The sequence below is a fragment of the Podarcis vaucheri genome, assembly GCF_965113315.1.
Source record: "Podarcis vaucheri genome assembly, chromosome: Z".
NCBI lineage: Eukaryota > Metazoa > Chordata > Lepidosauria > Squamata > Lacertidae > Podarcis > Podarcis vaucheri.
The window spans coordinates 27798873-27823863 of record NC_138758.1 but is presented as its reverse complement, the minus strand read 5'-3'; the positions used below and the strand labels follow the sequence as shown (position 1 = coordinate 27823863).

General features: G+C 42.1%; 1 protein-coding gene across 4 annotated transcripts in view; it reads left to right on the top strand.

Annotated features, from left to right (window-relative positions):
- Positions 1-290: 290 nt before the first annotated feature.
- ZC3H12B (zinc finger CCCH-type containing 12B) overlaps positions 291-24991 on the top strand; it is a 38080-nt gene continuing 13379 nt past the window's right edge. Inside the window, exons 1-3 of one of the 4 annotated variants that reach the window (XM_082208248.1) lie at positions 291-572; positions 2981-3052; positions 7225-7314. The gene's annotated coding sequence lies outside the window, so the exon portion shown is untranslated. Of the gene's footprint in view, positions 573-2980; positions 3053-7224; positions 7315-16503; positions 16523-22970; positions 23075-24991 lie in introns of those variants that run through there. The other 3 variants (XM_082208247.1, XM_082208250.1, XM_082208249.1) reach the window with 3 other exon arrangements.

Here is a 24991-nt window from a genome sequence, read left to right as displayed (position 1 = left end):
TGACAGGGTCAGCAATTGTGCTGCAGCATCCTGCACCAACAGCAGCTCGCTCCTCCCTACTCCTACTCCTCCTCCGCCGTCCCAGCCACCCATTGAGCGCACTGCAGCAGCCCAGTCCTGAAGCAAGCAGCCCCCTTGCTAACCTCCGGAATCGCGCACGGGCCAGCGGCAGCTTAGCGGGTGCCCGCGCCTGCGCAGACGGCGCGATAGCATCTTCTCGGCCAAGCCGAATCCGCCGCCGCCTCTTTCTCAGGAGCGGGAGGGGCCCGGGCGCGGTTGCTAAGAGACGGCGCCCGAGCGGCCTTTCTGAGGAGCAGCCTCAGCAGTAGCCGCGAAGAAGCGGCGGCGGCGGAGGCCAGGCCAGGCTGGGCCGGCTCCTCCACCTCCTGCTCCGTCCGGGGGCCGCCTCCTCGTCCGGGAAGGACGCCCCCGCCCCATCCCTCATGCTGTGGGCGCCGCGGGGCGGGAGCGGCCGCGGCGGGGCCCCCCAAGCAGAGACGCCGCCGCTGCGCCCAGGAAGAGACCGGTGAGGAGGGCGGAGGCTCTGTGCGGCAAAGCGGCCTCCGGGACAGGTGGGTACCCGGCGCCTGCCAGCCTCACCTTCGGGAGGAGTGGGGTGGGGAAAGGTCGTCGCCTCCACTCCCTCCCCCTCGCCCGCGGTAGACCCGAGAGGGGGGCGTCGAGGCTTCCTCGTGGCTTGGGAGAGCTTCCCGTTGCAGGGGCAGTGTACCTGCCTGCCTGCCCACATGCAGCACTTGGGGTTTCAAAAGAGCATTTCCCTTTTGAGGGGCTAGGGAGCTTGTCCGCGCTTATTTAGGGTTTTGTGTGCTTGTGCGTGTTAAGATATCGTAATCGTTGCTCATTTATTTCTGTTCTGTTAGTCCGCAACTTGGCAAAAAAGCACACCAAACCAAGCAAACCCCAAAAAGGAAGAAACAGAAGGGTAGGCGCCTGGGGGGGAAAACTTTGGTAAGCCCCCACACCATTGAATCCAATTTGTTTTGAATATACAGTACATGATTTTAGCGTTAAGCACGATCTCTGGAATTTAAACCGCCCCCCCCCTCAAGTTGCAGGCTTACTGTGTTTTTTTTTAATATATTTATGATGGTAAGGTCTCTTACCTTCTGCCATACACCCCCAACACTCTTTAAATTTTGTTGTTCAGTATTTATTTATTTTAAAAAATTGTGCACCACTCAATTTTTTAACCCCCCCTCAAAGTGGTTTACAAAAACATGAAATTGTAAAATCAAGAAAGATTCAGAACCCCACTTTAAAATATGCAAACGTTAAAATACCAAATTACCTCAACTTTCTAAGCATCTGGGTAGGCTTGTCTAAACAAGAATATTTTTAACAGGCGCCGAAAATAGTACAGTGAAGGCGGCTGCTTGATTTCAACAGGCAGGGAGTTCCAAAGTGTAGGTCCCACCACACTAAACAATCAAGTTCTTACAAATGCAGAGTAGGTATTATGTGGCACCTGTAATAGTGCCAATTTTTTATATATTGATTTTATTTAATTAGCATATATTTTATTGCTAACCACCCTGTGAATTTTTACATGGAAATGTTGGGTTATATGTTTAAGTAAATTCTTAGGTGCAGAATAGAGGTCTGTCCTCAGCTTGCAAGCTGGAAATATGTATGGAAAGCTGGTTAGGGCGTAAAAGATTAAAGCAAATAACTCAGCAGGACCCTCTAGGGTTAGATATAGTATACTGCTGGGTGCTGCTGGGAATTTGAAATAACTTAAAAACAATAATTAGCAATTGTAAGGTATTATTTGTTGTATTTTATTTAAGGTGCTTTCACACCATTCTTCAGCCATAACCCCTGCTGCCATTTCTGCTTCCAAATGTCAGTCATAACAGTTCATGCTTTCATTCTGAACAGACACAGCACAAAAGGAAGCAGGATTGGGAGGGAAGAGGAAAAGGAAAAATCAGGCGCTGTTTCTTGTTTACAGAGTTATTGACATGACTAACTGGCATGGGGAGATTTTAGTGAGGTGGGTGAATGCCATGTGTTTCTGGGGCAGATTACTGGGTGGAAATTGCAGGGAAGCATATTTTTACAGAACATTAGGAGAAACAAACTATGGTAAGAGTTGTTCAGCAATGGAATATATTATCTCAGGACTCTTTTTTTGCTGAAGCTAGATGCCAATCTATCAGGGATGCTGTAGTTGCATTCTGCATTGAGTAGAAGGTTGAACTACATCCATATTCTTGAACCTTGGGTCTCCAGTTGTTGCTGCTCTGCATCATTCCCATCCATTTTTTGCTAGTGTTCAGGAATGATAGAAGGTGTAGTTCAGCAACTAAGGCTGTTGTAGACTAAGATCTAAGGCTGAAGAACACTGGATTAGATTACTTTGGAGGGTGCTGGTCATGGACTATAACAATAAAGATTGGATTTTATTACTTCCAAGGTTCCTTCCAACTATGATAATTATGTGGGGATAAGTCTAAGTTCAGCTATTGGCTTTTGTAGCTATTTGGAATCTAGGTTCATAGGTAATATTTTTCTAAACACTGGAGCAGTGGAGGAGCAGTGGACTGATCTAATCATGCCTTCAGTAGTCCCAAAAGCATCTGTCTAGCCTCTGGAAAATGGGGTATGGTTTAGATGGGCTTTTGGCTTGATCCTTCAGCTGATGCAATGGTGAAAATGAATGATATCCACTTATTGCTGCATGCAAAATCTATAGAAAGAACAAGGAAGGTTATTTTATAGGAGTTGTTTCTCTGCATGCTACAGAACATAGAATCATTAGAAATCTTAAAGGGGTATCAAATTATTCAAGAAGCTCAAAGTAGACCATGAAGAATTCCAAAAGGATTATCTCAAGAACGGATGAATGGGCATCAAAATGGCATATAAGATACAACATAAGATTGTGCAAAGTGATTGACCTTGGGACACAACCCCCTGCCCTGAAATGTGTCCTTTCATTTATTCACTCTATCCCTAGAGAAGAGATCTTTGAGCTGTGGTTGGGCGCTTACTGTAAACAACAAATCTGTGTGGTCTGTTACTGAAAAAGGTGAGTTCTTTATTAGGAATTGTTAGGGAAGAAACTGAAAACAAAATGGATAGTATCACAATGCCTTTATAAAACCTACATTTAAAATACTTTGTACAGGTCACCACATCTCAAAGTGGACAGCAAAGAACTGAAATTATCAAATGATTCAGGTTTGAACAGGTTCATCAAAAAGAAAGACAAGCATTTGGAACTTAGTTTAGAAAGGAGACCATCATGGAGGTTTATAAAAAAAATTCTCACTCTCCCATAATACTAAATCCCACCAGGGGAGGGTTATGGCCTTTATTCCTTGCTTGTGTGCTTCCTAGAAGCACTTGCCTGGCCACTGTAGAAAATGGGCTGTTGGATTTGATGCATCTTTAGTGTCAACTAACAGGACTCTTCTGAGGGAATATAAACACTGCTGTGTGCAGTTACTCAAAAATTTTGCAGAACAATAATTTTATAGGTTTCAGAACATGAGATACAACATTTAAAAAGAACCCCAGTGTTAATACTTTGTATTGTTCAAAGCTTTAACCTGATTACTTACTTCAGTCACATTTTAAAATATGCTCTTTTTTTTTTTTTACTCTTTAGCAAGCTCATTAGAGTGCATTTGTGTGTGGAGTGAAGTAGTTTTGTAGACTGTTTATTATAAGCATGAATTATATTTTTTCACATATCTACTTAGCCCACATTGACATTCAAATGACAATTTGTGGTCAATATGAACAATTTAGAGAACTAGTACTCAGTATAAACAGCACCTGTTTTGTTTCTTCCCACTTTGCCTTTCTTCCCACAAGCCTTTGTTTACCTTTGTTGTTCTGTACCTTCTTAATCCCTTCTTGTGGCACACTGTTAGCTGGAAGAATCAGTTTTGGAGTCTGTTGCCATTAGTTAGGTCAAATATAATCTGGTGATTTGGTAAATGAATTTTATCCATGTGCTTTTGTTGTATTTTTCGCAGTAACTTTCCGCAAAAGTTCTGAAATTGCAGAACTTGAACTGAAATTCTTTCTAGAACTTTATCCAGAGAGCTATTAACTTAGTCAGGATTGTTGTTTGGTTTGTAGTTGAATGGTACCTACAAAACTAGATCCAGTGTAGTAGTACAATCTTGGGCTTTGTGTTTGGCATCCCACCTCTACATCATTCTACCCAGAACTTTAAGGAAATTTTGACAAGCACAGAACTGGCAGTGATGGCACAATGCTAAGTGCCTTAATATAGGAATGCAAAATTTGTGCCCTCCAAATGTTATTGGTTTCCAACTTCCATTGGCTTGCATGTTTACCTTAAACTAAATTCTGCTAAATTCAGTTAGACTTACTTCCAAATAAGTGTGCATAGGATTGCAGTTTTAGAAGAGGAAGGCTAAAAAGGATGCAATCCATATCTTTGCCTTCAGACAGAATCTTGCACATGTTAGACCACATGTTAATCCCTGACTGATATATTACCTTTTCCAGCAATTGTGGTGTGCCAGAAGGAGGGAAACAGGAAAACAATTGTGCTGTTTCACTTCTTCTTTTTAATAATGCCAGAACAATTTAGTTGAATAATCCATATAGTGAACCAAACCTCCAGTGTAGGGAAATCCAAGACTACATTATGAATTTTCTTCTTTGGCCTTTTAATGAGGAGGCTTATTTTATTCCAAATGCTCTGAATCTGCAGTTGAAGCTACAGGCAGCCAATTTGAAAAGGTGTCGCACTGTAACTTGAGCAAAATTGAATGTTCCACTTAGCACTTCCAACACAAAGACTGTGTGTTTTGGCTGCCTTCTGTTGCCTGACTTTTGCCATGCCTCTCCCTGTCTCTTTTAAAGGTTTATCTTTTTTTATTAAAAAAAAAATAACAGACCCCTTTGATGTCTTCTAAGCAACCTGCTTCCTTTTCTGCTAGTAATGAAATTGTGCCTAGTACCTAAATGACATGTAGATAATATGCCTGACAATTCTGTAGGGCAATTGTATATTATTCTGTTCAGCCGTGTGTTTTATAGCAATATTATTGTGATCTTTGCACCCATAGTACTTCTGACTTGAAACATTGGCCTGTTATGGCTAATAGCCCTGAATGGGGATGGGCATCCAGTCAGACCTAATGATATAGATCTCCATCCTTGCATATGCTCATCTCACCTATGTGTGTGGAAGCCTGGTTCCATGTGGAGGTCTACCTTAGTAGATTTGGAAAACTGAATTTTTCAGAATAAATAATAATAATATTTTAGTATTTATACCCTGCTCATCTGGGTAGGTTGCACCAGCCACTCTGGGTGGCTTCCAACACATATAAAAGCATGATAAACATGGTGTGAATTTGCTAGTCACATTATGTTTTTAGGCTCCCGAAGCAATTGACTTAGTGGTGCTCTGGCATCAAAGGAATATATTTTACCAGCAAGTGATGGCGTGACAGCTTTTTCTAAATGCATCTGTGTGGGAGACTGCTCATATGGCAAGCCATTTTTGTGAAATGGCTTTCAGTAATTCTGATAACCTCAGCTATGTACTACGACCCTTATTTATTTGTATTGCGGTGGAATCGCACAATGAGTTCTTTCACAGAATCTTTCCATGTGGAACTGCCTCCATACAGTTGCATCCTCCTGAATAGCAGCCCTGCCGGTATTTGGATATTATGGAGCATTTTCTGTAACTCCGTTAACAGCAACTGACTCATTGTCATTCTAGCTGTAGTTCTATCAAGGTAGTGCTAAGGCACATATTTTTATTGTTCTACTGTGGAGGTGGCTGTGGGAGAATAAGAATCAGTAGCTGTTGCGAAAACTCATCCAAAGCCAAATGTACTTTAACAAACTACTTTAATCCGAGAGTCCTGCAGAAGAAGACGTGCCACTTAGACAAACTGAATGCCAATTGCTAAGAGCAGGCATAACCTGAGGTGCTTTCTTCTTTATTACAATTTGTATAGTTTGCTGTTTGGTGGAGGTGGTTGTCCATAAATGTTTTTCCTGCTTAACCTAAAAACTCTTAAGCAATTTATAAGAGCACACAGTCTTCTACACCACAAAGTAAAACATGGAATTGAAACATTCTATGATACCTGTTTTGTTTGAATAGCTTGTGGTTGAGAAAAGAAAATCTACCCCTTCCTCAAAAAAAAGTCTGTGCAGAAATATCCTTGAAATGCCCTTGGGTGTGTTGAGAGTAGCCTGTTCTAGCTATGGTTGATTCAGATTAAATTTTATCAAAAGCAGTAAAATTTTAAAAATGTGTCATAATATCTACATAATTAAAAAAGCAAATAATAAATAGGATGCTTTCTAACAAAAGATTGACACCACATCCTCTGGATGGAGTAAAAGAGATGATGCATTGACCTCAGGGTCATACATTTGAAGTGATAGAATTTTTATTTTTTTGAGCAAACTCAAAATGTTTCACCTTTCTCCTCATCTTAGGGGTGAAAATTTGCGGTAGCATTGTAAAAGATCAGTTTCTTTTTGGAAGAGAAGCAGCTCAAGACTTATTGTGCCTTTGTAATACTTTGTATACAAATGCAAAAGATGAACAGATATTTTGTGAGGAATAGGATAAGCAGAAGCAAGTATTCTGCTTTGATTTGGATTCATATAATTCCAAAATTCAAAATCCAAACTTAACTCCCTGGCAAGAAGATTAAAACAAGTGCCACTTTTCAGCTCTCCCAGTTTGTAGTTCCTCATGACAAAACTCCCACCATGGCAAGAGTTTGTGGCACACGGTCCAGATATTTGTGGATTTAGAGGTCTGCATTTCCACTTACTATGGCAGGTGTTTTATCACCCTCTGGTAAGAGTGACAATTTGGGGTAGTTCCTAGCCCACTCTAGTTTCAAGTTGAACGCCAGCAAGGATCATCTCCACAGTTGTGCTTATTTTCAGAGAGCAAAATATAAAGGCAGTGTCCACCTCAAACTCAGACCTGGAAATGAGCTTTCTGTTTGGCACTGGCTGGCTGATAGAATATACTATTGATATAGTATATTACAATATTCTAGTTTAAGGTTTCTCCCCTTGTGTCTATGTAACATTTAGTGAGAGATGAAGTGGTTCAAAATATCATCTTTGACAAATATTTGAAAGCAAATCTAAATATGTGCTGTTACTGATATCTGCTGTTTGGTTTAGTTAGGTCTGTGTTTTTTAAACTTCCTTTCCTTTTTTTTAAATTAGGAATGTTTGTAGCCGCCATGTAAGCCTGAAGTATAGAGACCCAAGATATGATTCTGGCACTTTAAGAAATATAAGAGACCAGCTTTAACTGTAAGTTAAATTATTTTGTTTGAAAATGTACAATGTCTTAATGTCACTTGATTCTTAAGTACAAGTCTGATGCAAACAAACTTTTCATCTGTTAGTGGATACTCATGTCTACTTGAAATTTAAGTTTATAGCCATGCAGACACAATCCTTGCTGCTTGAAATGGTGAGCTGGCTCACCTAGTGTGAAGTAAATTTGCTCATGGCAAGCTTGATGGCTCCAGTGCATCTCATGATATCTGTCTAGCAATCATGACAGGATGTACTGTACTGGGAAAGTATTCTCTCTTTAATAAGGTACTAATGACTATCTTGGGACAATCTCAACTATAGAGCCACAAGTAGGAATGCCGCTTGGGGCAAGATATTGACGTACCATCTGTTCCTAGCATGTATGAACACTTTAATTGATATATTAAGAAATTCAACTTTTAAATTGATTTTCCTACTTGTCCCTCTCCAGTGGTCTAGATACTGAAGTTGTCCTCCCTTCTTTCCACTAGGAGGCAGGTTCTGCTTAAATTCCGCTCTCAGTACAGGCCTAGATTTCATTGTGAGGGCTCCAAGGGGAGAGTGTTTCTTTTCTTTTCTTGGGAAACCATTGTGCCCACCCTGGGCAAATGTAGTATTTTCTTAGCGATTCCACTTCTTGAAGAAAGCATGTTTTTATCTCTTTCTTTTCTATTAGCTTCCCTTAAATATACCCTGACCATAAATTATCTTTCCATTGATATATAATTTTATGGTATTACTAAAAAAAAAAAATGGTGTTATGAGCCATCAAACCTCGGAAATACACTTTCTCTGGAAGGTTTCCACAATTTTGGCTACTAGTGTATAGTTCAGATAATTGTTTATTGAGTGGTGGTGGTCCTGAGGAGTATTTGATCATATGAGCCCCCGCAGCTGGAGCCAGAAGTGTTGCAGTACAGACATAAGCTTACTGCATTATCTGAGGTTTATGAGAAGTAGGTTTTAGTTTGTTGTCCTTTCCCAGGCAACCAAGGGGACAGCTTGATGTAGAATAGTGACATTAAGATGGGGGATTCAATCACATAATTAAAACCTCTTTGAATGCAGTGTAGGACTGCAGCCTTTGTAGTCTGTCAGCGTTCTTGTATCCTTTAAATACATTTTTTCCCTGATGGGCAAAAATGAAATAAGAGAATACATATGTTACCACCTGTCTGTGCTTAAGGAACAAAATATTTGGATAGAGGGATTATGCTATTTGCATTATTAACGCTAGACAATTTAACAAATCAAACAAAACTGTGTATCTTTTTTTTTTAAAAAAATGGTTGTTTCGTGTCCATTATAGTTGGTATGCAAATATTAGGAATATCTCTCAGGTTTGTTTTTTTTTAATTTAGAATTCACATTGAGACATGAACCATGGAATGTGTAGCAGCTGTTTGTTTAGTGCTAGCAGTTTCAAGCATGCAAATAAGTGTTAGGTAAAAATTTTGTGTGATGCCATCTTCAGTAGGAAATTATCAAATGCAAACTTGTGTGGTAGAGGTAATATTTTAGAGCTAGGAGAGTAAATTAAACAAGGAGGGGGAGAACCATGTACATCACATTGAACTCATTGGAGGAAAAGGTGGGATATAAATACAATAAATAAATATTTTCTCCTGGCTAGCCTCCTTCTGTACACAATATGAGTCATGAATCGCCCCTTTTCTCAAGCCATTGCCTCATCTTTTAGACATGCACCGTTTTCAGTTCTCTTGGAATCATGTTTCTTCCTGATGCAAAAATTGGAGATAGGTGTGTAAGATAATTAGATTGAAGAAATAGATCCCTCCCTTATTTTAAGAAGTGAATTTTTTTTTTTTTTGCAAAATTCTTGAGGTTTATGGTGGTGGGAATAGGCATTTTGTGGCTCTAAATACAGTGGTACCTCAGGTTACATACGCTTCAGGTTACAGAGTCTACTAACCCAGAAATAGTACATCGGGTTAAGAACTTTGCTTCAGGATGAGAACAGAAATCACGCAGTGGCAGCGTAGCAGCAGCGGGAGGCCCCTGAAGTGGTGCTTCAGGTTAAGAACAGTTTCAGGTTAAGAACAGACCTGTAGAACGAATTAAGTTCTTAACCCTAGGTACCACTGTACTAGTTAATGAGTACAAAACAAGCAAAACACACACACACACAAAATTCCAACTCCATAGGAATTCCTTTTCTATAGATTTCGTTGATGAATGCTGTCAATTTTTCCTGGGGTTAGTGATCTTTCTCCTAATAATATGATGATATGAGTAATTTAGGCCAAATTCTGTAGTAACAAAAGCCTAGATTTTTTTTATGAAGGAATAAGAATTATCTGGAATGAAATGTTTTTGAAGTTTGTGGTGCAGATAATTGATTAAAGTTCTGATCAACTTTATACTCTCTCTGTCTCAATGAGATTGCCAGTTCTCTGGCAGAATCCCACATCACTCCAATAACATTTGAGCGATGGAGTCCTGTGGGGCAGGCTGTTGCATAAGAGGTACCCATGTTCCATGTCTATAACCATTGCTGTCCCAGTATGGGTTGCTGGCACTACTTTTGGCAGTGCCTGACCATTCTCTTACAGCAGAGGTGGGAAACCTTTGATTCTTCCTATGTTGTTAGACACCAACTCCCCTCAGTTCAGCCAGTATGGTCAATAGTTAGGGATGATGGGAGTTGTCATCCTGCAATATGTGGTTCCCCATCCATTTTTTGCATGATTCTATCCTTCACACATTACTTCGGCAAGGTGGGATCCAAATATTGCTACTCAAGTAACATATGACTCTGGTCATAGTCTTCTGTTGTTGAATGAAATTCCAAACCTATAATTTAATACATAGTTTTGGCCTGCGAAGAACTTACATTCACATTACAGTATTTCTTTTTCCTGTGATTGGTTGTTTTGAAACAGAAACTGGTTTCTCATAATTTGTGACTGAAAAATTCCTAATGATTTCACTGGACTCTGAGTGATTATGGGCTGCTTGAAAAAGTTTAAATCATCAGCATGTAAATCAAATGCCTTCTTCATAAAATGGTTTTTTAAATGTACTTTGTATCAGGATAAAACAGTGTTGTGAACAATGATTATCTGCCTTTATGCCTTAATTCTTCTAAGAACTGGAGCTCAAATTGTGCAATTGAAAAATTATTATTTTTCATCCTGTTAAAATCCTGTTGTGGTATATAATTACTGGGAAAGCATTTTTATTTTATTACACAGAAAGGTGTATTGATACTTGAAGTACAGTACTATGTGAACAGAATTCAAGTGCTTTGGGAACACTTGTTCTTTTTGAATTGCATTATCAGCCCCACCAGTCAGTCGTGACTCTGCTGAAAAACGGTGTTTAGGTAAGGATGCCCGGTTGCTAAGCAATGGACATTAGAGGCTTAAACGTTTAAAGCTGTAGTGCAAAGTTTCCCTCTTTGAGTGAGATATTTTCACGTTACAAATTGGAAGGGTTTTTTCTTCCTTAAACTGCTATTTAAATATGTATTTTATATAAGGAAGACTATAATAGCTCCAAAGTTATGAAATTTTGCATAATTGGAGATGATTTTATTTTTATTACTGTCTCTTACTATCTTTTAGTCTGTTACTTACAGATGGGGAAAAATTTACCCATTTCCAAGTAATAGTTTTGGTGGTATTTAAAGGCATTTTAAAAATTCTGCTTACTTCAGTATTAGCAAGCAATATATAGCAGCAATAATTAAATATGGAGGGGAAACTAAAGGATTGCTTGGTAGCTCACGAAAGAGATATGCTAGAGATAATGCAAAAGTTGATCACATCTATTTCACTTCACATTTTCAGTTGCAGAAGGTGATAATTCGATGGGTCAGCAAGAGGGAGCAGAGAATCTCTACTTGTCTTGGTTAAAAGATAAAATAAAAATAGCAGGGGATTGTTTTGTGCCTTGACAGGGCACATGTTCCTGACCTCTTTCTCAGGACCTGGATAATGTGGTATGGTGAGCAAGGCCAGGTTTGCAAAAGAAAAGTAGACTTGGCTTGCCTGTGGCAGGGACTTCAGAGATGAATAAGAAATTGGGAAGTAGGGTTAGGGAAATAACTGGAAATCTCTATCCTTCCACTGACCTGTCATTCAAAGATGTTGATCTCTTAGCTAGCAACTAAATTTTGTGTCAAGAAAACACATTGCAAAAAAAACCTCAAAGCCCCAGGTCAGAATGGACTCCTGCTGAAAGAATATGTGGCTAGGAATATTCTCCATTGTTCAGTGAGGCCCAACTGGACCTACCTACAGTGTTCAAGACTTGCTCAGCCCCAGGACTTCCTATTGGGTTCCCTGTTGGTCTCTCAAGCTCTAGCCTTTCCCTCCTTTAGGAAGATTCCACCTAAACATTAGGAAGAACTTCCTGACAGTAAGAGCTGTTCGACAGTGGAATTTGCTGCCAAGGAGTGTGGTGGAGTCTCCTTCTTTGGAGGTCTTTAAGCAGAGGCTTGACAACCATATGTCAGGAGTGCTCTGATGGTGTTTCCTGCTTGGCAGGGGGTTGGACTCGATGACCCTTGTGGTCTCTTCCAACTCTATGATTCTATGATTCTATGATTCTATCCTTTGGCCAGAATGATGTCATGCAGTTGAACACTTGTCTGATAGCACTGTTGTTTGTTTGTTTTTAAACCAAACTCAAATACTATGTAAAAAATCATGATGTGGGGAAAACCTTGAAGCTAGTCATCACTTCTCATGATTCTTGTCACCCCATTGCTGTACTGCCTCAGCTCTTCCTTGCCTCCTGGAGGGGGCAGCAAACCACAAGAGCAGGTGCTGAAGAAAGCAGCTCACCCAGAAACTTAGCAATATAGATGTCACAAGCATCTTTTTTTAAGCACAGGTACCAGGCTGGGACATGCTTGAAGGAGATGCCGGTCCAAGCTGGCTCTGGGCTTCTTTCTGGGAGTCCCCTTTCCCCTTCTTTTCTCCTTTTGGACTCTCTTTGCCAGCAGGACCTGCCTGAGGGCGCCTCCTGATACTCAAGCTCTTCTGAGGTCTTTGAAAAGCAGGAAGGTCTTTCTGCTTCACCTCCCCAAAGCCTGCTCCCCATGTTGCTGCCCAACCCTGCCTTTTAAATAGCTGCTGCGCTCAGCCAGGGCGCACTTGGAAACCACTGCTTGTCCTGTGGAAAAATACACTGCGGTTATTTACCTCTGAGTTTAAAAAAATAAAAATAAACCTTGCCCTGTTGTTTAAGCCCCTTTCCTTTGTTCTTGCCTTCTGTGTCCGTGTGGATGTCTGTGTCTCACCCCCTCGTAATGTTCCCTATTTTCTCCTCCCTATCCTCGAACTCTCCCTAATTCTCCCTTCGCCCCTTTGCTTTCTCACACATTTGTTCCCCCAACCCTATACTTCCTTATGTGTTCCTTCCTTTTTCTTCCCTCCCTCCCCCACTGGCAAAAAAGGAGGGAGAAATGTTTTTGTTTTTATTTTCTGGTGTTTACATAGTTCCAACCTTATTTCAGACATTGTGATATCATGATGTTTAGCTTTTGATACATCACCATCTTGAATACCAGACATCACACAGCCCTACCATGAACTTCGCATCTCAACATATGGGCAGGTCTGTTTGGGAATAGAAAGTTTTTAAGATTGTTCTGGCCAGAAATATCAACTGACCACTTACACGGGGCTTCTTCCCTGTTCACTTTCCATCACCATCTGTTTTGGTTTTATTTCTTCACCCTTCTCTTCATTTGGGCTCCCCCCACAGACATGAAATTAGTTTGAAGGCCACAGGTTCCCTACCTCGATGAAAAGGGAAGGGAGAAAGAAGCTTGCTGAGCATTAGGTATGCCATATAGATAAAAACAGTATGGGAAGAAGGAGCAAGCAAGAGGTAAACATAGCAATTACCATACTTTTCTGTGTATAAGATTATGTTTTTTTACTCTAAAATAATGTTCAGAATCTGGGCTCGTCTTATACACTGATAGTATATCCCCCCATTTTCTTAAACCAGAGTCCCCCAAAATAGGGGGTGTCTTGTACATGGGGGCGTCTTATAGATAGAAAAATATGGTTTATCTGTTCTATTCTGTAAGCAGATGTACAGTGGTGCCCCGCAAGACGAATGCCTCACAAGACGGAAAACTTGCTAGACGAAAGAGTTTTCCGTTTTGGAGGTGCTTCGCAAAACGAATCTCCTATGGGCTTGCTTCACAAGACGAAAATGTCTTGTGAGTTCCTGCGGGTTTTTTCCCCTTTCCCCCCTTTTTCTAAGCCGCTTATCCGCTAAACCGATAAGCCGCTAATAGCGCTAATTCGCTAATCCGTCAATGGGCTTGCTTCGCAAGACGAAAAAACCGCTAGACGAAGAGACTCTCAGAACGGATTCTTTTCATCTTGCGAGGCACCACTGTAGTACATTTGTAGTCTGCCATGTAATGCTGCATTTTCAAAGCGAAAGTTTGACTTGCCTGTCAAACGATTCATTATAGCAAGCTCTAACTCTTAACACCTGCCAAAAAGTCTTCTGCTTCCTTAACCAACTTTGCCCACCCTGTTTGATAATCTGATTGCCCCCTGCTCTTCAGCCCACCTTTTCCTGTAAATTCTTTGGCTAGGAAGTCTCATCTGCAGCAGAAACACATGTAGGGTGCATTTGCTCACACTTCATTTCTATGTCTTTCCCCCATTTGAAATTTAGGCAGTACATTCACTGGGGAAGAGCCCCATCCCTTTGGGAGCTTATATTGTTCTGTAATATGTCATGTGCATCAGAATTTCAGTATAGTTGAGTAGCATGGCTTGGAGAGCAAGGCTTCTAATATTTTAGGAACAATTGAGTTATGCATGCAGCATGGATGCTGCTAGCCATGATAGCAGTGCTGTGCCATTGCAGTTGAAGGCTTCAATGCTTCTGAATACCAGTTGCTGGAAACTACAGGAGGGGAGAGGGTTATTGTGCTTGAATCCAGCTTGCAGGATTCCCACAAGCATCTGGATATCCACTGTGAGAACAGGATGCTGGACTGGATGGCAACTGGCTCTGGCCTGATGCAGCAGGCTCTTCTTACGTTCTTACGCTTGCTCTGTTAGTGCTTGGGGATATCATTATGCAAATAAGTATTAGGTAGGAATTTAGTGTGATGACCACCATTCATGAAAGTAGTAGGAAACAGGCACAGGCAAACTTACTAGTCAGAAATTGTATTTTAAAGCTAGAATGATACACTCTTGGATACACTTCCTGCGCTCTCTCCACTGTCTCACACCAGCTACAGAATGCTCATTTTCTCACAACATTGAGAAACATATTGCCCTTTAGTTTAGACAAACTCTTTCTGTTCTCTTGGAGAAATTGTGTGTTTTTTCCTGATGGCAAAGGAGAGCAATGGAAAAATTGAACAGAAGCAGGTGCTTACGACTTGGAGAAAGAGAATCTCTTCCTCCCACCATTCTCTTTCAGGAAGTTCAAAAAAGTTTCAGGGAGTTCAAAAAAATTCTTGCAAAGCTCTTGAGGACTACTTAAAAACAAATAGTAATGGTAGGGGTAACCAACCTGATGCCCTCTAGATGTTTTAGACTCCAATTCCCATCATAGAATCATAGAGTTGGAAGAGACCACAAGGGCCATCGAGCCCAACCCCCTGCCAAGCAGGAAACACCATCAGAGCACTCCTGACATATGGTTGTCAAGCCTCTGCTTAAAGACCTCCAAAGGAGGAGACTCCACCACACTCCTTGGCAGCAAATTCCACTGTCGAACAGCTCTTACTGTCAGGAAGTTCTTCCTAATGTTTAGGTGGAATCTTTCTTGTAGTTTGGATCCATTGCTCCGTGTCCACTTCTCTGGAGCAGCAGAAAACAACCTTTCTCCCTCCTCTATATGACATCCTTTTATATACTTGAACATGGCTATCATATCACCCCTTAACCTCCTCTTCTCCAGGCTAAACATGCCCAGCTCCCTTAGCCGTTCCTCATAAGGCATCGTTTCCTCACCTCCAATCAGAGTCGGTATTAAAGGAGTTGTAGTTCACAACCTCTGAAGAGCATTGTGTTAGCTACCCCAGGCTTTTTAGTGGCCCTGAAGAATGTAGTAGTAGTGGTAATAATAATAATAATAATAATAATAATAATTATTATTATTATTATTATTTTAAAATCCCATAGGAATCCCCTTTGGTATATGTTCCCTTGATGGTGTCAATTTTACCTGAGGTTTGAGGGATTCCCTACTACCACCAAATAATAGTATGATTATGATAGCTAATAATAATTTTGATCAAATTTTGTAAAGACTAGCTTAGATGTGACAGAGACTTAACGGTCATCTAAAGTGGAATGCTTTTTTGAAGTTTGTGGTGCAAATAGTTAGCTAAAGTTTCCAGATATTTTTTCAACTCTTGCATTTTAGAGAAAAACACATTTCTGTTCCATGTGGGACAAGCTGGTCACATGAGTGATACCCATGCCACATCCTTACAACCACTGTGCTAATACAGGTTGCTGACTGATGTGGATGATTTCCATGTGATTCCATCCTTTACATGATATTTGGAACCATGTGGGATCCAGGCATAGGGATCTGCCATGCCAGATACTATTGAATCTGGTGATGGGCTTCTATTGTTGTAGATGGTTGAGTAAAAATTCAAACTCTTTGATTTAATTTAAAAAAAATGCCCCCAGAAGAACATTTGGGAGCAACAAATTGCATCTCAGAACTTATCATTAGAAAATTCCTATTGATTTTGTTATACAGTCAATATGTTAAATCAGGCTGATAAAGCTGTCTTTTCTGTGCGGATCTAACTTCCCCCTATTTATTAAGATGTCGTAGCACTATAGCAACATTAAAAAAAAACAATTTAAATAATTACTCCCTCATAATCACTGATTTAGAGGCAGTTGTGATTCTCACATCAAAGTGCTCCCCCCACCTGTCGCCTTTTAATGAAAAAATGACACAGCTGAATTTTCTTGTTAATAGTCTTTCAACCACAGTTGACAATCACTTAAAAAAAGAAGAAGCAAGATACTCCTGTGAGTCATGGAAGTGGGTGTGTTTCTGCAGAGAGCAGCTTTCGTAACACCAATCCACCAATCTGTCACCAGAGTCGGAAGAATAGAACACCCCTGCACACAGGCTCTGCTTTGGCAAAGAGCTATCTTCTTTACTACCAATGTGAGTTACAGCTAAGCTGCTGCTTTCTTAGAGGCAAGTGGAAGTGAGTATGCTAGCAGTAACGGTAACATGTGCTTGGAGATGAATTCCCCCCTGTAGTTTGCTTTTCAAATCTTGTTTTTGATGTGTGACAAATCTTAAGTGCCTGTTATTCATAATATTGTGGTTCAAAGGAGGCAGACTTCAGTAAGTAGTGTGTGTGAGAGAGAGAGAGGGAGGGAGGGAGGGAGGGAGAGAGATTTTTCTGAATTGTTGCACCACGCTTGACGTCCTAAAATATGGAAACAAGTTGAAAATGTGTTGCAAAAATAAAATAAAATGTACATGTGCATAAGATTAATGCTGGAAAAAGAGGATCTTTTGTTAAATTTTGAGTGTATAGAATCTAATGCCCCACTTGGGGGGCCGGCAAGTTAACACTTGGCAAGAGCAATTTGCATAAGAGAAAAGACAGGAGGAAAAAGAGTATTTTAACCCTTCCTTGTTAAGTATTTACCCTTATACCTTTCTCACAGTGTTATTAATTGTTTGTATTCTTGTTCATTGTTTACCTCAGAGATTTAATATTATTTAAGGATAAAAGCTGGTTGGGGAAAGGGTTTGGGGGAGATAAGGCTGACAGGGAAACGGATAAGTGCTCCCCTTCCTGAGATTGCTTTGCAACAAGCAGCCTTCAGGCACCTTATACCCCTTATTTTAGATTAGGTCAATCTGCACCCGTATAGCTTATGGTTGTTTGTTGTTTAGTTGTGTCCAACTCTTTGTGACCCCCTGGACCAGAGCACGCCAGGCACTCCTGTCTTCCACTGCCTCCCGCAGTGTAAAGTTCACTAGTAAAGATAAAACACACTATATGATTACTTAACAAGGTATTGGATGGTACATGTTACAGGTGTTCAACAAACTTTCAAACTTTACATCACTGTGATACTTTACTAAAAACTAGAACAGTAAATTAGTGAGCGGTGAGGTAACAACTTAATCGTCCTTCAAGATTATGTTTGTGCAAGCATCCTTTTTGTTGCTTTTCATTTCATTTCTGTTTGTCTCCTTCCACAGCTAAGAATTATGTGTTTAGGTTTTTAAATTATTTTAATAGTATGGGATTTGTTCAGTTATTGCTTTACACCCCTGCAGCACACACAAGTAATTTATTTTAGTCTACAAAACAAAGGTGGAGAAGCCTGATGGTGACTGTAAATATCAGGGGTTGTGTAGGGTCACACATCACCCTCTCCTCTACACCCAGTATAAATTGCAGGGGAAACAGGACTGTAGTGACTGTAGGACTTGCACAAAATCAGCTTTAAAAAAAGGAATATGTAATGATCAAGGAGGATAACAACTGGGATGAAGCACATCTTGAGTTGAATGAAGAAACACCAGGAGATACTTGCCCAAATTGTGTGAAAGTTACTCCTCTTTAAGGGATGCTTTGCATGCTACCAGATCCCTGTAGCAAAATTCCCTTTTGATTTGTGCACGCATGCTTCTTTTATGCTTCCTCTTGAACCATGTGCCCTTATTTCTCTACAAAGATATCTGGCTACACCACATTGCCTATTATAAGTTTGCCCATGTGGGAGAAGAAACAGCAAAGTAAATTTCCAGGGCAGAGAATTTCTGATTCTTAGTAAGTTATATGGTCATATGTGACCCTGATTTCTGCTAGGCTGAGATGGAAGGGACCCTCCATTGCTATTCAAGGGTTTCATGATATACAAAAAAGGTAGTTTGCTTGCTTACACAGAACTCTTCATGACTGTATGAATATATTTTACTCTAGTTGTACGTCAGCTCATCAGTTACTGATTACCATTAACCAGCATCCCCGCCCTTTTAGGTGCAGAGAAGTGACAATAAAGTCACTTTTCTCAACCAGTTTTTTCTCTATCTCTTCAGGGAGCTTCAGGTACTTCTGACTCAAGGTAAATGAGCCATGAGGATCAATGGTGTAGAGTCCTGTCCTCAGCTTTCTTTTTTCTGTATTAGTGTCTTCATTGGTCACAAAGCTGTATCTTCTGTTCTGCCTAGAAGTGTGTCCTTGTGTAGCAGGTCTGGGCAATATAAAATGCTAAGTGTCCAAAGGTGGCAGGGGCTTCACATCACTCAGGCTGAGGATATCAGCAGACATCAATACATAAAAACATACATTTGATGGGCGCTTTCATGAAGGCTGACCCAGAAGTAAACATCTTCTATGATGCTTTTTAAATACTTATGAGATTTGTCACAAACTTAAGTAGTATTCAAAAATTTCATGGTAAGTGACAGGATTCAGTTACAGTGAAAATATACATTTCATTTTATTTTAGCTGAAACAATCTACCGTATTTTTCGCCCTATAGGACGCACTTTCCCCCCTCCAAAAATGAAGACGAAATGTGTGTGCGTCCTATGGGGCGAATGCAGGCTTTCGCTGAAGCCTGGAGAGCGAGAGCGCACCGACCTCTCTCGTTCTCCAGGCTTCAGGAAGCTATCCGCAAGTCTTGCAAGCCCGGCGGGATGTTCCGCGGGCTCGCAAGGCCTGCGGGCAGCAGCCTGCAGCCAAAAAGCTCGGGGGACAGCGGGGAGGCGGAGCGATGCCACCCCGCTATTCCCCGACCCGATCTGGAGGCTGGCGGGGGGAGAAGCAAGCTTGCTTCTCCCCCCCCCGCCAGCCCCACAAGCTCGCGGGATAGCGGGGAAGCAGAGCGCCGCCACCCCGCTATTCCCCGACCCGATCTGGAGGCTGGCAGGGGGGAGAAGCAAGCTTGCTTCTCCCCGCCCGCCCCCCGCCAGACCCACAAGCTCGGGGGATAGCGGGGTGGCAGAGCGCCGCCACCCCGCTATTCCCCGACCTGATCTGGAGGCTGCGGGGGGGGGGGGAGCAAGCTTGCTTCTCCCCCCGCCAGCCCCACAAACTGAAGGCAGAAGAGGGAGCCGGAGCACTCCGTCTCTCTCTTCTAGCTTGGGGATGGCTGCGCAAACCTGGGGGGGAAATAAAAAATTTCCCCTTGATTTCCCCCCAAAAAAACTAGGTGCGTCCTACGGGCCGGTGAGTCCTATAGGGCGAAAAATACGGTATTTGGTGAACCTCAGCATTTTAAAATTTATATTTGTAGAAGCATATGCACCCTCATCTTTTGGAAGGCAGTTCAAAGTCATAAAATAAATAAAATATTTACACTTCTATAAGTTACATCAATCTGTCCAGTTTCTTGAGTATGATTTCCAAATGGCCTTGAAGTGAAATGTGAATTACAAATGAGCTCATGGTATTTTGATAATACCAAATGCAGAAATCGGGGAGGGAGGGAGTCCAGAAGCCCCACTGAACATCTGGAGGGCCACAAGTTCCACACTTGTGCCTTAGGACAGTGTTTCCCAAATGTTGCCTGGTGTGCCGCGGGAAAAATTAAAAAATCCGAAAGATTTTTTTTTTTAAGTCAAATTTTCGATTGGGGCGCCGTCACTAGATGACCCCTGGGGTTCCCTCCCTCCCTCCCGCTCTGCGCCTCCCTCCTCCTCCTCCGGGGAGGCCCTTCCTGGCTCTCGGCCAAGGCTTGGCGGCTGCCACTCACTCACTCGCTCGCCCACCTGTCCCTCCATCCCTGCACCCGGCCTCTCCCCCTCCGTCCCCGGCGCGGGGGCTGCCGGGATCCGTAGTCCCCTCGCCCTTGGGCTCCGCGCCCGCGTGGGGTGCGCGAACTACGTTTCCCAGCGTGGCCTGGCGGGCCGGGCGTTTTGTTTGAAGCGCTCTTCTCCCGGCCATGGAATGAGCGCGGCGGCAGCGGCCAGGCGGGCAGGGGCTCTTCCGCGCAGACCCCGCACAGCCTGCCTGCGCCCCCGCGGAGATCGGGCGGCAGGATGGAGCCCGGGGATCCCCGCGGAGGCGGAGCGGCGGAGGCTGCCCCCCAGGTAGGGCTGCGTTGGGGGTTTTTTATTTTTGCAATGCTGCATCCGCGCCGGAGGGGACGCATCGGACCGCGGGGAGACCCCTTGGCAGGCGTGCAAGGCAATGCATGCGTGCAGGCGTTGCATGCGTGCAGTGCAGTGCAATGGCAACGCAGCGCCCTGCATGCATGCATGCAACTTCCACCGGCGCTCCGGACTTGGCAGGTGAGGGGGGTCCCCAGTGGGCGGCAGAGAGAGCCGGGAGGGCGAAGGGGAGCCGGGTGTTGGAAGCGGAGGCTGGCGGGGGCCCCTCACCTGCAAAACCTGGTCGCCTCTCATATATTTCGTGCATTGCATTCATCGCCCGCTTTCTCCTCCAAGGAGCTCCCGGGGGCGCGCGTGGTTCTCCCCGTGTTATCCTCGCAACAACAGCCCTGCGAGGTGGGTCAGGCGAGTGGCCCAAGGGAGCACCCAGGGATTGTCCTGGCCAGGTGGGGTGATTTGAACCCTGCTCTCTGCCCGGTCTTCGTCCTCATTTAGCCCCCACATGTGCATGACTGTGCGTGACTGAGGTTTTCCCCCCTCGTCTTGGCTATGGTGTGAGTCTGTGCTGTTAATTAATGGGGTTCTGCCTTCGGAGAAGATGAGCCAGCCCTCAAGGAGGTGATTATGTAATTTGCTAGCAATTCATGTCCCTCCCGGCGTGACGCTGCGCGCTGACGTCACGGGGCTGTAATGGTGGTGTGCCTCGAGATTTTTTTTCATGAAACAAGTGTGCCTTTGCCCAAAAAAGGTTGGGAAACACTGCCTTAGGACACAGGATTTGCAGAATAAATAATTTTACAGCAGAGTTGTCTGTGTCTTCCTTTTTGGAAGGAAACTTTCTGGAACACAGTCATACTTGGAGCAGGGTAGTTGTTGCATATGCTGACGTCTGCTTTCAGTAATGTGAAGGTTACATCCATTCACAGAACGCTGTGCACAGTGACCTTTTCTGCTGCTATTATCACACTTCTCCACTTGCTATTCTAATAGCTAGTACACTTGGGTGTTCGCCTTTGTACAGCCAGAGGTGTGTGGAATACTGCATGATTTATGTCTAGGAGGTGGAAATGAGAAGAGTCCCATAGTAACTTGACTGCAAGTGGAAGTTTGTTTAGTCAGCTTAGAATCTCCCCTTATTTGCATTGCTAGCCTCAATTGCTAAGGAAGGGATTCACTTATTCAATAATTTAGCATCTCACTTGCTGTTTCAGAAAACAAGGGCAACAGGATACTTTTAAAATTAGAACAAACAGGCTATATTGTAAAGGTGGTGGGCCCATTTTGAAGGCCTGCCTTGGGACCTGATCTTTTCTTGAATGTTCTGCTAGTGGGAAAATGCAGATGATCCTGTCAAAGCTCCTGTCTAGCTATAAGATGGTGAAATGAAATAGGTAGCTGACACAATCACTCCTGAGCCTCCTCTCTGGCTTAGTGGTGCCCATGTGGTTCCTTAGAATTTTGGGCAGCTTTGGGCTATGAAGCAAACTACCTGAAGGCTAGAGCTCAAGTGATACAATTATTTATTGAAAGCTGACTGAACCCTGGCTAGTATGCATAAACATGCCTACCATGTTCCAGTGTGGGCTACGAGGAAGACACATTTTGCATTGCATCCTCAAGTGGTCAGCAGACAGTTATTTTGAATGGTCCAGAGGTTATTGACTCCCACTGTAGAGGAGGAATCTGGAGCATTTGAGGACATGCTGCGACCAACTAGTTATACATGTTGAGGATAAATTGGCTCGAATTCAGAGTGTTGTTGTTGTTTATTAAATGTCTATACTGCCCTTCATCTGAGGATCACAGGGTGGCTTGCAATATAATGCATGTACAATTGACTCTGCAGTTCCAGTTCCAGATGAAGGTACCCAATGCCACAGTCAGTGATGTGTTGTGGGATCAGTTTGAACTTATGCAGTCAGCAGATGTGGACAAGGTGCTAGCAGTTGTACGTCTGACCATTTGCTCTCTTGACCTCAGTCCCAGCTGGCTTATTCAACCTATCAGAGTTACTTTGACTAGAGCATGCTGCCTTGAAATAGGTGGTGTGTCCACTTCTAAAGAAACTTACCGTGGATCTCTTGGATTGGAATTGATCCAACTGAACTATTGATCCTCATCTCTGACCATTACAGGGAAAGTCTCTTTGTGAGTTTTGATACCATTGACCTGTTAGCTCTGCTTAGGACTACGTATTCAGAGCCATCAGTTTTGGTAGGTTTCACAAATAGAGCAGCTGTGATAGATAAAAATGAATGACACTTCCATGCCTGTATCTTTAATGTGGAAGATTCTTGAATCTTTGTACATACTGCTTCTTTAGATAAGGCTGTTGAAAACCTTGGTATTATCAGCAGATTAGTGGAAAAAACAGCAACTATTGTGCCAAAAAAGTTCTGGCAAACCAATGCTGGAAATGTGTCACGGTGCCTTGCATGAGGAACTACTGATAAAGCAGAGTCCCAGTTCCCCTCCCTCCCAGATAGTTTGTGATAGTAACTCTAGATTTTATGCATAAAAGTCCACCCCCTTGGATCCATTGCTGAAAGGTTCAGTCAGTACTCCGTTCGGGGAGAGAGAGGAGATTGCTTGTTTTCTTCTTCTTCCGTGTTGCCTGCTATCTGCCTGGCTTTGCTTAAGCTACTACGAAGCCTATCCGACTACCCTAAAAGTGGTGACTGAAATTTTATTGACTCAATATGCTAAAAAATGTTTCATGGCTGGGTGGGCTACAGTTATGCTATTTACCTTGATTGCTTTTGGCAGTTTTGTTAGATATTGGACCTGGAAAGGTGACCAGTTATCTTGTGATTTTATAAGCTATGTGACTTCATTGCTCAGTTCAGTCTTTTTACATTATATTTTAGGTTTTGGCACTTTGCTTTTTTTATTGACTATGGCATAGTCATGATTTATTTTAGTTATTGAGAGTGAATTTTCGTTTAATTAGTATTTGGTGGTATTTTGAAAGTTAATTTTAGTATGTATTATTATATCCTATATGGATTATTGGATATTACTTTTTTGATATAAGTTGTTCATTTTAAAGTCAATTTTAAATATGACTTAATTGCATTAGATCAGATTATTATGATCACAAATCTGAAGTTTTATTGTATAAACTTTATTCCCTATTACATTGGGTTGCTACTGAGCAAAATCAAACCTTGATTGGAATCTAATGAGTATTGGCATATTGGCCGGTTTGTGGTGTGGTGTGCACTGATGCTGATTGGATCACCAGATTAACAGTATCCTTGTGGAATGGGAATTGGGGGCACCAACCTCAGAGAGGAGCATTGGGAAGGTGCATGGCACTATTTTATCTTTACTACTATTTAGTAAATATATAAAGCTCCTGGAAGTAGTCACTAGGCGTATGGGGGCAAGGTGCCATGTACTCTGATTACATTGAATTCAATGGGACTTGCTACTTCGTAGGGATGTATAGGATTGTGTCTCAGTCATTTTAAGGCATAGCACCCCAGAATGTTCTATCTATCCCTTGGAAACACATAAGTCAATTGTAAGTTCTTTGTGGAGGACACAAAACAGGTGCTTTTGATCTCCTTTGTGTACAGGAGGGAGTAGGGGAGCATATACTAAGGGGGGGGAGAGAGAAGTAGCAGGTATGGTGGCAGCATATTTGGCTACCCCTCAGCAGCTATTTCCCAGATAGTTCTGTGTTCCCTTAAACAGCTGTTGCAATTATCTTTCTCACTTCTTAATCTGCTACTAAAACAGACAAATTGTGGTGCAGGGCTAAAAAAAACAGTGTCTACCAATAAATGTCATGATATAACATTGGCCATTCAAAGCACCTTACCTTTCCCCTTTTATGGTTGTTTTGCCAAAGATCTGCTTCCACATATAATGGAGGTGAAGTGGCCATTGAAAAGAAGTTTTTCAAAAGATTAATGTCAGTTTTGAAGAGGTTCCACAAGTACAGTTATTTTTCCAGTTATGTTTCTCTGGCAAGGAAAGTGAGGGAAGGTGCCATTATGTTTTGTTTGCCCTTGTACTGATATTCAGTAGTATGTACAGTAAATAATATGCTTTTAATATAGGGAGATACATTTGCATTAGCAGAATTCATTCTTACCACGCTTCCTCTTGACTCCAGTGACTTGCTTTGATTTTGCAGAGTGTGCCTTCTTTTTCTCTATTGGAGGAAGAATGAATAAAGATTTATACTTTGAAATGAAATGGTTATTTGATTTGGCTTTTTAACAGTGTGGATGAACAGTTCATTTTAAAAAAAGAATAATGAACAGCTGAGTAAATATAAAATATACAAATGTTCTGAGTTCCTAAATAGGTCTTTGTTTCTTAATACCTCAGAGCATACAGGAAAGAAAATAATACAAAAAGGGTTGGGAGAAGTACTCTGGAAATACATCTGGGATTTCTTGCGTGAGGCCCTTCTCATGCATTTCAGTCATCAGCCATAGAATCCGGAATGCTTTATTCACATACAGATCACTGCATAGCTTTTGGGGCCAAACTTCAGATTCCATTTTTGAACAGAGATGCTGCACACTATTGTGCAGCATTAGCCATGCTCAGGTACCATGATAAGCCATAGTTCCTA